At 35.0% G+C, this 14813-nt stretch overlaps 1 protein-coding gene across 15 annotated transcripts in view; it reads left to right on the plus strand.

Annotated features, from left to right (window-relative positions):
• Positions 1 to 14813, plus strand: part of TENM3 (teneurin transmembrane protein 3) — a 1343587-nt gene that overhangs the window by 490297 nt on the left and 838477 nt on the right. For 9 of the 15 annotated variants that reach the window (XM_066996182.1, XM_048078283.2, XM_066996188.1 and 6 more), the window contains exon 7: positions 9406 to 9482. The exons of the other annotated variants lie outside the window; for them this stretch is intronic. The gene's annotated coding sequence lies outside the window, so the exon portion shown is untranslated. The remainder of the gene's footprint in view (positions 1 to 9405; positions 9483 to 14813) is intronic. 15 annotated transcript variants of the gene reach the window in all.

The raw sequence follows: 14813 nt of genomic DNA on the forward strand, positions 1-14813 counted from the left end.
GCTTGTAAAAAAAAAAAAAAAAAATTGATGGACCTAGAAGTATTTGAGGGGCATTCCTTTTCGTTGTATATTATTTTAAATTGGATTTACACAGTGCAACTTCCCCTATTTCAGTATATTTTTTATTATTTTCATTGGTTATTTTGGTTATTTTTGTTATTGGTAATTTTTGCAATCTCTTACTGCAGTTGCACATGTGTAATTAATATTTAGGAAAATACGGTCATGCTAAATTTAAAAAAAAATCTGAGGATATGGGCAGGAACTTGCTACAGCTGGAAATAAGTTGTTAAAATACAATTATTTGATTTAATATAGTAAAAGGATAACAGTTTATTTCCCTTCCAAATTAAAGATAACTACTTCTGAACTGTTATTTTAAAATAGTGTTTCTCTTCTGTGTATCAACTCCTGATACAACAGAACTAGTTTCCCCAAAAGACCACTATAAATGGAAATATCGAATATTAAAATGTTCTCAAGAATAAGCTGACAAGGACTAATACATTTTTTCTTATCTCTACTAAATTGGTTTAAATGGAATAACATGACTACAGAGTTATTTATAATTCATTTTATCTAGGGTGACGGTTTTTGTGAGAGCTTTTAAGGACATATGCTAAGTTGCAGTTATGAGAAGCAAAAGAAAGTTTACTAGGAATGGTTTAAAAGTCAAGCAGCTTTACCAAATATTTAATCAGAAACAGAACACAAGTGTGTCCATCAGTTCAATCAGTATCATAACCAGACTTTTCTAAAGTCTCACAGAAATCTAATAGCATAATAGATATCTCAAAGTTGTCAAAATGGTCAAAATCATATCACAGATTTTCTCCAAAGGAGGCTCAGAGACAGGTGATGTCGGTTATGAGGGCTGAGGTTTTAGCTGTTCATACTATGCTTAATTCTCTGTCCTGCTGTTTACAAGCAGACTTCAGCTCCCAGCACAGCTGTTAATCACTTACAGAATATAGATAACCAAGGTCTTTACCAGTGTAGAATTGATAGTCGAGGAAGAATTAAAAATCACGACAAACTAGGGTACTACTTATGTTAGTGACCTCAAGTAAATGAGGTAGAAAGGAAGCAAAAAATGGTGGTGGGAATTCAATGAGAAACTGTGATTGTGTTGTGTGAGAGCCCAAGAGGCTGTAATATTGCAGTTGAAGCAAACCAGGTTCCTGAAATAAGATGGACATTGCTTTTCTGGAGTCTAGTAAGGTAATGGAGCACCTAAAATCCTCAGCATTAGCAGGGTTTGAGCAGAATGATTAAATCTTTCCATCTCCAGGGTAGGTGTGTAATTGTGGAGTTTAAAGAGGTAACTCAGAATGAAAGCTTTAGTACAGTCTCTGAATTGGTTGCAGAGTGGTACGCTTAATGTTTCTGTGGTAGCTTTAGTTTCACCATTAGTGTGGATAAAAATAAGTTCAGTGAAAACAGCAGTAGGAAAATGAATTTACTCAAATGCAAACAAGATAGTAAGCGTGAAACAACTCTTAGCAGAACAATGGAGAAAAATGATTGCAAAACGGGTACTGGAAAGGCCATTCGTGTAACTATATTTAGAAAAATCTAAACTGCTCTTAACTGTTGGAAATACTAGTTTCTTACAGATAACTTGCACCGCTGCCAGCAGCTATGCTATTTTTCTACCCTTAGGAAGATATTTTGGTCCCAGTGCTTTTGAAGTCTTCCTTTCTTCATCTGTATGCAGACAAAGATGTTGCTGTGCGCTCACTGGTTCTCCTATGCCAAAGGCAATGCAGAACAGAATATGAAAAGGTCTTGAAGGGCAGAAGTTATATATTTTGTAAATTTGCTTATGCTTTTCGTGATCTCTCCCATGGATTTTGTCCGTAACTGACAGAGTAATTGTGGAAACGAAATTACTTCATGTATGATGGAATCTTGATGGGAATTTTCCAGAGCATTTGCTGGTAGAGAATTAATATTTGTAATTCAGCAAGTGACATTCTTCCATCTGGTCATTATTGAGCTGGTTCTGTACCCATGACTTTGGGTTGCAGTGATGCTGAAGATAGTCTGAGATAAGATATGAAGCTGAGGACTTTGTGTCGATCATTCGATTTTCAACCTTGAGGTGAAGGCACATAGGGAACCAGTGTAATCTGCACAGAATGTTTGTCTGCCCCTGTTCTGTGTGCAGTTGTCTGATGTATGACCACAGCTGCTAGAAACTTTAACTCACTGAAGATTAAACATGCAACAGAGGAAAAAAATGCATTTTGATACCAGCAACTCAAGTTTCAAAAAATAATACAATATACTTGTGTTCCAGTAATTCAAGTTTAAATTTCTTTCTTTATTATTTTTATTTAATCCAAATTGGAGGGTCAAAATGACTAACTGAATGTCTTTAGTGAAAGACAGAAGCTTATCCTAAAGTCAAGTTAGACAGCTCCTCCTGTGAAATACTTAGTTTTGCAAACACTGGGGAAACGTGCTGTGGTTTACATTGTCAGTAGTTACAGCTTTCCTAGTCCAAACCTACTAGAAACACCTCTTTAATTTTTGGTTTATTTTTTTTTTAAACCAGGTGTAAGAATTTTTTTAAAAATCTTCTCCCAAATTATGTGTGTTTTAAAAAGGGATAAGACTATGTAAAATAGGTATTGTAAAATAGGTATTAACATGTAGCAAGATATTTTGCTGACCTTCAGGTATAAAATATTTTTACAAACTCTGTGTGCTGATACTGTTGGTAAGTTCCAGTTCCTTGCATTAAATCTTCTAGAAATTATCCAAATCCACTGAGGTAAAATCTATTTTGTTTATTCCTCTAGTCCAACCCCTAGAGCCCCTGTTTTATGGACGTCTTACCCACTACATTAAGAAGCCCATCCTTGTTGTTTCAGGAGTGCTGTATTTAGGCCATCAACAACTAACGTGGAAATTGTATTTTGTAGCCCTCCAGGGAAATGGAGAGTTGATAAATATCCACCTAGTGCACTTACTTCAAGTGATAAATTAAAACATAAGTAGAAAAACACAGGAGCCACAGAATGATATTGTCAGTCTGAAAATCCACACCGAGTTAAAAATGCTAGTTGACAAGAAACCTGATCAACAGACTCATCTTGAGCCTCTTGGGGCCAATTTGGAAATGGAAAAGAGGAGCAGAGAAGATATCTTACATTAAAACAGTGTCTGCTAGCAGTGCTGTATATGGTGTTGGCATTTCCATTAAAAACCAATACCTCCAGGGGGATCTACAGTCTCAGTCAGACCCACAGTGGTGGAATTTCTTTTTACATGTACTTATTTTCTGTTTGTGCTTGGTTGATTTGGTATTTTTGTGTTTGCAAGACTAGGAAAAAAATGCTGCTTTTTTTTTTGCTTGTTTGTTAATTCGTTTGTGTGTTTCTAAGCTGTAAGAACTCATTAGAGTCCTTTAGGTTTAGGTGTTCTGCTGGTTCAGCACTAAATTGAAGGGCTGATTTTGCAGACATTTGGTCTTCTGTTTAAATTAACGGGATTATTATATATATTGCTAAATAAAAATTAGACTAGTTCTATTTCAGTCTATTCAGGATTTCATTGATTCATTTAATATTGTGGTTGTAAAATGTGATTTTTATACAATAACCAGTTGAGAACTGTAGCAGGCACATACCTCTGTGCTGACACTCTGATTCCATATTAAGCAAAATGACTTATATATCGCACACCGTGTTAAATTAGGCATCAAAAGTGGCTACTGATCTTTCGTACTTGTGATTTTTGTTATGTCTCAGCTTAAAAAAATACAAAGGTGTATGTTTATGAAATCAGTATGTAGTTACAGAATTCTGTTTTATAAGAAATTACGAAAGAACTGGAAACAAAAAATAAGAAAACTGAAATGTAGCAGGAGATTCACATTGGCTTGATCATTTTACAATATTAAAAATATAATTAGGAATAACATTAATTTCCTATGCTAGCATGGTAGGTTGTGTTTGGTAATATACACATTTAATCTCCTATAGTACATGAGTTTAAGAATAATATACGACTTTTATATTTTTCCGTGTGTGTATATATAAATATATAAACGAGAGAACATCTTTTAGAATTCAATGTCTAAAAAGAAGAAGAAAATGCTGTTTGAAAAGTTATGACAATCCAACACAGCAGCAACAGCAGCATCCCAATATAAAGGAATCTCCAATACTCACAGCATAACTTCCTGTGGAGTCTGTCATGAAACCACATGCTGTTACTTGAAAAATACCTTCTACCTTGCTGAAAAGTGGTGAGATGAAGTAGCAATTAGGAATAGCAGGATAGTTTTGTTCACCTGCATGGTTGGACATTTTCTTTTTTTTTTTCCTATGCGAATGCACAGAAAATGATCATAAAACAAGCTGAAGATGGTCCTTTCAGTGTTGATTCTGGTTAGTTTTCAGAGTCCTTTAATAACATTAAGTGTCATTTTCAGTCTTATTTTGAGGGAATATTCTTAGGGTCTTATGTTTTTTTTTGTTTGTTTTCGTACAAATATTGGAAGGCTGGAATAAATTACATGCAAGCTTTTTTAAAGAAAAGCTTGGTGTTTTGTAGGTGATCATCCAGGGCAATGTAAACAGTTACTAAGAACAATATTAACTGTACAAAGAAAGTGGGCGTCTCATCAGCAGTACACCATCTCTGTGCATACTAAAGAAAGAGATACAGTGTGTGGCTCAGAGGAGATTCCTGAGGCACAGGTCACCACCGTTCACCATGCAACACTGGACTGGGAGGTCTCGCTTTATGCATGCCCTGGTTTTATGCTCTTCTGTAAAAGCACATCACTGGTCACTGCTGGAGGCAAGATACTGGCCTGTGTAAAACTTTCTGTGCTACATCCACCTTTATATGTCATAGAATTGTGAAATCTTAATTCAGTTGATTGACAAAATTCAGGTATGAACAGTTCAGGTGGCTCTACTGCTGTGGAATTTGTCCTTTAGGCTTCTCTGTGCCCCTCGATACTGTGCAGTACCATTTTACATCCCAACTCTTGGTGATTTTGTTTAAACTTGTTGGGAGCTCTTCCATTGTAAACATAGTTTCCTTGTTTCTAAGCTAAGCTTTCCAAAGTACTTTGAGTTAGAATGTTCACCTCAAAAAATACATTATTAAGGGGTTAAAACTGCTAGCAGATACATGCCTAATTGATTACATGGCAGTTCTTGCTAACATACCAAGTTAGTGGAGTGTTTCCCCTCGTTTGTCGCAGATCCTATTGATTCCACGTGTCAGAGCTCTCTAAAAGGCTGGTGTTTCTCTCTCGTATGTCCACACATCATAAGTCTTTTTTGGCCCATCCCTTTGCACATATACATTTCATTTATATAACACTACTTCGTATCACACGCGGGTTATTGGATGCTGCATTAACTGAACTTAAACCAGCATTGACATGCACTAAGTTTTGTTAGAAAGCATATCATAGTACTTGAGCTTTTCACAGACAAAGTAAGAAAGAAGTTTGATAAAAATGAGTAAGTTATGGATTTTTTTAATAAATGTGCATCTGTCAGTATTGTCTGTTACATATGTGCAGTAAAGAGTAATAAAGAGAAATACACAGACCACAAAATGTATTTTAGCAAATAATTTTCAGACTTACTCTTTACAGATGCAATATGAATTTTTCAGGTTTTTGCTTCTTTTTTTTGAGTTTTTCATTCATTTTTTGATGTTTTTTTCTTCATTTTTTCTTCATTATTCATCACCCATTTCTTTCTCAAAGTTAGCATTGCTGTTCATTTTTAATGAGTGCACATACAAGTCAAGTAAATAGAATCCCCAGCAGATAAGGTTTTATCTAAAGTGCTGGCAAATCTGTATTACTTATATTAACTATTTACACTATAATTTATCTATAATAGATATATCTTGGTTTGGGGCAGGTGGTGGTTAGTTTTGGAGGTCAAGCAAGTTCAAGCTTTGCATTTTTAACATAGGCACAGAGGTCTGGTGGAACATTTTTGTATGCCAGTCCCCAGGTATCTATCCTTTCCAACCGTGTCTGTAATGGTCTGCAAAAACTGGCCACACAATCCCAGTAAAACTTATTATGATCACCTCTGCTCTGTGACTCATTAGAACAAGAACATGAAAGCTTCTGAATAGCTGATTAACAAGCTTCCAATATCTGCATATTAGTGGCCTATTTAAAATTATTCCTTTCCTTATATCCAGTGTTTCTTGCATTTTTTCCTGTATCCCTTTGGATAATTTTTCCTTTTTGGCCTTTACTCAAACATGTTTAGAGATTCTAGAATGCTTACACTACATTATGTATTTATGATTATATGCGTTTGTGTATATATCAGTATGTGTTCGTTTATACACAGAAAATCTGATTCCAAAACACTTATTAATGAGAAGTAGATAAAATAATTCCTGGTCATATTCACGCATGATTTGAGGAATTGTTTTCATACTGTTGTGCTCTGAAAGAAGCCTGTCTATCAGTGTACATAATAACCTACTCGCCTTTTTTTTTTCTTTTTTCAGAAGCAGTTTGCTTCTTATTTGCTTCAAGTTAGGATAACTCCAAAACAAAGAGCAGAAAATGAAGTAGCTGCTTGCATACAACTTCAAAAAATAATCATGGCAAAAACTTAAAAGTTTATTTTGCTAGTCCTTCTGTCTGTAGAAGATTGTTACCTGTGGTAGTTTGGAATTTTATAATTTACACAAGATTTTATGCATTCCCTAGGAGAGAATTTTGGTCTGTCCACAGTGCTAGATGAGGAGTCCTTTTATTGCGTTTTGCAGCTGAAAAAAATGTCATTGACAGTAGTCCTGAGCAACACTGAGGCTATATGTTCCTGTAGATAGGAGAGTTTGGCAGAGGCATTATATAGAAAGACTGAAGTTTGATTCTAAAACCAGAGAAGATGATGATAGAGATTTTTCTCTGTGACTCCAGTCGTCTATGACAGTAATCTTATCTCAGTGATGAAAGGAAAGAATTTTTTACAAAATGCAGGTGTAGCAAGAACCAACTTAAATGAAGCCCACAGCTATGTAGCATGAGGAATGGAGGGGATTAAAGAACTCTGTAGTCACAATTCCAGAGTCTACATTGACAATATTACACAAATTACTGCTTGTTTGGAACAGCTTGATATATATGTAGACCAACTTGCACAAAAGCCCAACCAAGATGAATATGTGCTTGGTAACTTTTGTGAAGGCTTAGTCTCCCTGAGTGTAAGCGATTGTTCCTTGAGTGAGGGTGAGCAAGTCAATAAGTCTGCAGGATCAGTGCCAAATTACAGATTTATTTTAGATCCTTAAAGTGTTTATGCACTTTCTAAGAAGAGCAAGTATATAGTGAGACATTTCTGTAAAAAAGTAAACATTTTTTTCTCATTTTTGTAACACTTGTATGCTTTACGCAGATATTTTATTACTAATGTATTTAATGACAGTAGGAGTACCTAAAAGTTCAAATATATATGGTACACATACAGCTCCAAACCTTACAGCTGCCTGTGTACAGCATCCTTTTGCATTTTCTTGGCAGATCCTTGATAGTAGTGTTCCAGTTTAGCAGTGTCAGGAACTCTCTTGCCCTAAAGTTGTTCTAGGAATTCTAGGAATTAGGGTTGGAAGGTGTATTGACTAAACAACAGTGGAGGTTACTGCTAAATGGAATTGGTGGGAGTGCTTCTGCTGTAATCAGTTTTCACTTTCATCATAGCCTTTCCTACCATTAAATGTGCCGTAAATATTCCAAATTAAATTTATTTTAGCTTTTTGTAGTTTAGACTTGAAAGTGAAATCCCAAATTAGGGAAGTTTTATATATATATGTGTGTGTGTGTATGTGTTAGTGTCTCGTTAAAATGGATTTTTTTAGGAAGAGTTCATTTTTAGTGATATCTGGCTTATGTTTTTTTGTTAAGGACAGAAATCTAGATTAGCTGCGTTAGTAGATGAAGAGCCATCCAATAACAGCAATATTAAACTTCCAGACATCAGATTTTAGGATTATTTTACATCGATGCTATTTTACTAGTATATAGGAAACTCACTTCGTTAGCCAAAATATGGAACATCTCATTTACACATGATTGATTCCTTAATTAGTTGTAATGGACCGATGAGGAAACCAACTGTTTGAAAGTAATCCTCAGCATGAATCTCATTGTAGCTGTTGGTGTGGTTTTATCAGCGTGAGTTAGTACTGTGACTGAGTTGGGATTTTTTTTTGTTTTGTTTTGTTTTCAGAGAGAAAAGTGTGTAGTAGATGAAAATTTTCAAGTAGAACAATTTGATTTTTAAGTGGAATAGGTTTGGAGGTAAATTCATTACATTGAACTTAAATGTCATGTGAAAAAGTGAATTCAATCCTCCTGGAAATTAATGGATTCTGTTTGGAATAACAAATGTCTCTTTGTGTCACTTGTTTTCTTGCTTAAGTATTGTCTTGTGATTTTTCAAATATGTTGTGAGATAGGTTTATAACATAATGTAAGGTTAAAGATTCATTTTATATCATTTTAATGTTGCTAAAACCATTTTTAAATCCTGCTTTACTGAGGTTCCATAAGTGAATCATGGATTATTCTAGCTCTTGGAGTAGCCTGTACATATTGAATTATTCTGAAGTAAAGCCAAAGGCCCAGGTATACCATGAAGCTTGTGGAGTTTGTCCCCTTATATGTCGTGTTTATTAGGACCATTGCTCTGTCAATGCTAAATTATGTATTTTAGATTGGTTCACTATGTAGAAGTGTCTAACACATCTGAAAAATTTATACTTTGTTACACCGTTTGGAAAGGAGATTTGATTAGAGACTGAAAATGTCTGCAGATTTTGGCAGGGACTAGCTGAGGCAATTTTCTTCCATTAAACTAAGAACTAGGTAGAGAAAATACCAAAACAACCTCGGTGGCATGCTATTTTTTTTTTAATGTTTGCTACCAAAAGCTTTACAAATGCTGGTTGGCATTACTCATGATTTGTCACTGTGTAGTTACATGGGGAAAAGATTTTTGGGAACAGTGCGTACAGCCACACTCTTCTAACCCAAGGAGAATTGAATTTGCAACACATAATATGAAAATACTTTAAGAGGATCATTGATTATTACTGGTGGCAAACAAATTGCGCTCTCCTGCTCTGGATCTTTCCTTCATGTTAGAATCTATTAACCCTTCCTTTGCCTCAGAAGTTAGGAATGTTCATTGCCTGGTTAAGATCATTTTGACTTTGGGATACACTACAGATAAGATTCACTTTGAAAATACATTTCATTTTAAAAAATAGCACAGTAATTAAAATTCATGAAATATGTAGATGTGCAGTGTATATATAAATACCTAATGTGCTTGTACATCTTTGAGACAATTCATTTGCTTTTTTTTGTCTTTTTTCTTTTTTTTTTTTTTCCAGTTCTGCAGTGGAATGCCAAACTTCATATCAGAACCCATCAGTACATTCATTGTTAATCTCTTGCAATGTTAAAAGAGGTATTCAATTCCATAGATGATATCTGAATAAGTATTTCTCTGAGGAAAGCTTTTAGAATATTAATGGACTTCTATATTGAATTTTCAGGGAGAATACAATGTACTAATACAATAGTAGTTCCTGTAAAATCTTAAGAAAACGAGTTTGTACCAACAGGTACATATGCATGACTTTGGAAGTGACAAAACTAACATACAAGCACACAGTAAAATACTTCCCTTAAAGCATCTCAACTGAGTCAACAAATCACCTAGGCATATGTTTTAGTTTTAAACTTAATGCTAATTTTTAAGCCTGATGCCTAATAGTAATTCAGTGGAACTCAGCAGGACTACTCATGTATGAAAAGTCATGCATGTGGCAAAGTGTTTTGCTGTGTAAAAGACCCAAGTCCCTAGCAATACCAAATACCTAATGCTTCATATGAACTGTCTGGGAATATCTGCTGAATATTCACAGACAGTTAAAGATAATAGTAAGTCCAAATGATTGCTATTAGATGATGTTTGAAACACGTAGTATGAGACAGCAGTGAATGATAGCACAGAGGTGTCGATGCATTCTCAGCATGGCAGATCTCTGCACATTCACTGTAGCATTCCTCTGTGTTTGCTATGAGTTTTACAGATGCAAATCACCATCATACTTGGTGTGCAAGTGTCCACCAGTGATGCAGTATTCAAGTCTGACACGTACTCTGCTATTACATAGCAACAGTCCCCAGTATGTTGCCAAATTTGTTTTTCTAATATAATATTGATACAAATGAAAATTACAGGGTTGGCTACTCTTTATAATACCTAATGAAACAAAAATCTGCATGGATTTTTTTTCCAAGGCTTTTTCTTTATAATTATGTAATTACATTGTAGAAACACAGCATTTGTTATAGCATAATGACTATCATTGTGGTAAGGTGGTATTAGGTACCATAAAATTGAGCAAAACAGTTTTTGTTTAGATTACTATTGTAGAACAGTCATCTTGCTTTTTTCCAAATTACTGGGTACCTCCGTAACAGCATTGTTAAATATTATTGCCATTTTAAGATTAATTTTGCTGTTTTCACCTACTTTGTTATAATTACCAGTTCTTTATTAGTTTGTTCTATGTATTACTATTGCAAACACTTGATTTAAAGTTCTGTCTGATCTTTCTGTGGCACCACTCTCATTGTCCACATATGAAAACACTTCTTTGACCATATGAAAATCGTAAATACGATAGCATATTTTAGAAGCCTTGCACTGATGATATCACATAATCAGCAGTAATGCTTTAAACTATGATATTATAACTCGCATACTTAACAATTTGAAAACCTGTATCCTCTACTTCTATTTTGCTGACCAAATGTCAGTTGAAGATCTTCATGTTGCAAATACAGTTTTTCATTTCATTAGAAGGCTTGTGCTAGCAAGGCTTCCAGTACACACACAAATTAGTTATAGAAAAAAGTGTAGGGGTGAGAGGGAGGCAATTTAAAAATTGCAAAATCAATCTGGGGCTGTTCTGCAGTATTTAGTGGCTGGTTTTGTAACCCCTTTGTAACCTTTTGAAGAAAGAAGACACTACAGTTCACTACCATCTTGAAGTTTAATAAAAGGGATCTTTGTTACTCTTGGAAGACTCCTTTGTCCTAACTTATTGTGGGGGAGATTTATAATTCAAATGAGTATCACTTGTGGTAGGTAATCTCATGAAAACTTGATTGTTGATTTTTTTGATAAGGATTTGCATAATTTCTTCTGGTATCAACTTGCCTCTACAAATAAACTCAACTGGGCTGCACATAGCAATGTTAGTGATTGATAGTATAACAAACTAACAGCAAACAGGTATTCAGAATGGTTTGCTAAACCCAGTCTTCACAAAGTAAGCTGAGTAGCTGATAAAACAAACTGTATTGGGAAATTCTGCTGGTGTGACTGTTTTTGGTCAGGAATCACGAGAAGTATGTGGCGCATACTTCTCCACTCCTACAGCGAGGGAATGGAGTAGTATTCTGCACAATTTTCTGCCACTGGGGGAAAAGAAGATGGGGTCATCCCTGAAATGTGCCATTGGTGAATGCAGTCGATTGTTTTCCCGTTTTTCACAATACGAGATCAGTAGGATTAAGTAGGGCAACTGCACGGCTCCCTTAAAGTGGAGTGAAAGTAACCAGTCTGAGAAAATTGCTAATAGCAAATAGAGCAGCTGGGCAGCTTAAAGACCACCCCTTCTTTCAGTCTGTTCTCTGAGCTTCCAGTCTTCTCTGTTGTACCTCTGACAAGAACAAAGTCATTAAATATAAGTATGCCCTTTAAATAACTATGAAGATAAAAGCAGCTTACTTCTCTGCTGTTGCAAACACTCACAGCTAGGCTGCAAAGAAGTCATTGGTTTACTTGGAAAGTACTTCCTGATGGAAAATTAGCCAGGAGATGTTGAAAGGAAGAAAGCTGCTGCTTCCCTGACATCTACAAAAGCTTAGACTCAGCTTTTTGAAATAATTTTAAAATGGTAGGCAAGAATAAAACTGGATGTATGTATAGTCTCCTCTTCCACTGATGAATAGTAGTAGCAGACTTCTGCTACGAGTAAAGGAAATAAGATCTGTACCATGCAGTCTTAGATATTTATGCAGCTAACTGGTCTGATAGGTCGCTCCAGGTATTCTGTGTTTGGTCTTACTATGGCTTTTCATTAGACTTCAGACTGCATTTTAAAAAAAAAGAGTTGGGGGGAGAGAATTGTGAATGATAGCACATTCCAGCTGAAACACAGCAAAACAAATCGAGTGCAGCAATTGTTCCTTTCCTATTGGGAAAAGATTATTTGATTGTTTTCATACAGTATAAATTTCAGATTTACATACTATATAGTATAAATTCTAAATGTACATGTATTGCATTTCTTTCTCAAGTGAAACCATCGTTCACAGCTGAAGCCACACACTAACCCCTAGTAAAGCTGTAGGGAATTAACCCTACCATTACAGTAGTGTGCGTCGTCAGAACTAGGGAGAGGGAAAGGGGAGTGGAGAGAGCAGTGACAAAACTGTTTTCCAATTCTTCACTGTTACGTAGGTTATATTTAATGTAAAAGGGTGATATTGGAGTCACCGCTTTGTGTAAATGGTATATTTCATGAGGTAAACCAGTTTTCTCCAAGTCACAGCATTTGTTTCACTTAAAAAAAAAAACTTTTTCTGTGAATCAGTTTAGATGCAGTAATTGTGTGTTAATGGTGCCTAAAGGACGTTTGTTGAGTTGTGATCATTTTATTCCTTTCTTTATTAACAATATTTTCCCCAAATCCTCCTTCTGTTTTCAGAAGACAAAGATGTTACTTATAGTAGTAAATTGCTCTAAAGGAATTTTTCCTAGTAGTAAAATCTGAACAATTAACTTCTTCATTGCTGTATACCACATCAGATTTCTGTTGGCATTGCAGGAAATAAAACAATCAGCTATTCAAAGAAATACTGGTATTCGCTGAAGCAACAGTTAGTAGGAAATGAGGGTGTATTGTTTTGTACCTTAGTCATTGTAAATGGATCTTTTGTACAGTATATGCAAATGGACATTAAAAAAAAATCAGTCTGTTCAAACTCTTAATTTTTTTTTACATACAAACAAAAGAATGGCATTGAATTCAGTTCAGTCAAATCACCCTCTAGTCTGATGTCCTGTCTCTAATAGTGGCCAGTCAAAAGTGCCTTGGAAAAATAAGAACAGATCAAGCATAAAATGAAACTTTCTGGCATGTGGCAGTCCACAGCTCAGGGATTTCCCAAGCTGAAGGTTATATTCTGAAGGCTTTATCCCATGAATTTCTGATAGGCTTTCAAACCTCTGTACACTTTGGATTTCTGTAACAAACAGCCACAGTGATTTTTCTCAGTTTAACTGTGACCTGTTTGCACAAGCACATCTTTATGTATTTTCCTTCTTTTTGACTTATATTTGTTAGTTTTATCTGAAAAAAACAGTGAATACCACTATTGATTTCCCAGATTTCTGTTACACTCCATCTCAGGTACCATTCTTCTAGGCAGAAGGGCCCTAACGTATCGAGTTGGTCCTCCTGCAGGACTTCTATTACCTCCTCAGTGATCTGTTGATGATTCTGTATTTTTTCTACTTTTTCCTGTTAAGGATTATAACAAATTGTAAAACTTAGTGAGGAGATTTACTTTTAAATTGTGCAGCTACTGTCTATTGAAGTCTTTGTTACAAGGGTCATTTTCAGCAGATTATAAAATCTCTAGTCATAGTACAAAAGGTTTTAGTGCAACCAAGTAAGTGCAGATGATAATTTGACACACTGATTAAGGAAAGCTTTATTTGTAATGGTCCCTGAATAATGTGGTGATAGATACCATGATACAGTGAAGATTCTTGTTATATGCAGTAGGATTTAGGCCACAGATCCTGAAATTAAGATTGTTGGGGGAATTCAGTCTTTTATTTTCACAAGCGAAAAGATCTTGTATTGTGGATGAAAAAAATAAACAGCTTTCTTTGTGATGAGATGTAAATAGTCCAGTTCTGAAGGTTTTGAAAGCTTTTTAATTACCTTTTCAATTTTGGAGTTGGAAATTCTTCAGCTAGTAAACAGTTTAGCTAACAGTTCTTAGCTAATAAACAGTTTCCAGAAGGAGCAGAATCTCTTCCTATAAAGTGTAAAATCACAATAGGAAATTAAGTTTTTATTGCAATCAGGTAGACACTGATTTTGAGAGGCATCTCAGATATCTACCTTTGAAAAGTTTCATATACCCAATGATCCGGAACAGTGCGGTGTGGGTACATTTTGGGGAATTATTCTGCACATCTGAATCTTAATATTATTTCTGTTTTACAACTTTACACATTCCCAGAGAGAAGATGTTTTACATCAGGAGCAAAAATGTTTCTTGGTGGTTTGAAAACTGCAGAACTTTTGCTGTTAAAGTGAGAAAGTTCCCCAGAGCTTTGACTGTAGATCAAAATTCTGTGATAATAATCAAGAAAGTTATAGTATATTGAATATGCTGATTTTAAATGCTGATTTGAATTTGCACAAATAGTAAGATTAGTTTTGGGGTTAGAAGGGATGGTCTAAATCCTTTTTATTAGAATTCTTGAATGAAATAAAAATTATCAGTATGTAGTCACTAACAAAATGAAAATATACCTTTATGGTAGTAGCTCCAAATGAAAATTTTATGTGAATACAAAAAAGGAAAGAAGTAATCTCACTGAAAAGCACAAGTACATCATAGATGTATCCTAAACCTCTGAATGCATCTGTACTTCTTGGAGGGGGGGGGGAAGGGGGGAAAAAGAAAAGAAAAGTATAAG

Source organism: Anser cygnoides, chromosome 4 (assembly GCF_040182565.1).
Source record: "Anser cygnoides isolate HZ-2024a breed goose chromosome 4, Taihu_goose_T2T_genome, whole genome shotgun sequence".
In the NCBI taxonomy this organism is placed as follows: domain Eukaryota; kingdom Metazoa; phylum Chordata; class Aves; order Anseriformes; family Anatidae; genus Anser; species Anser cygnoides.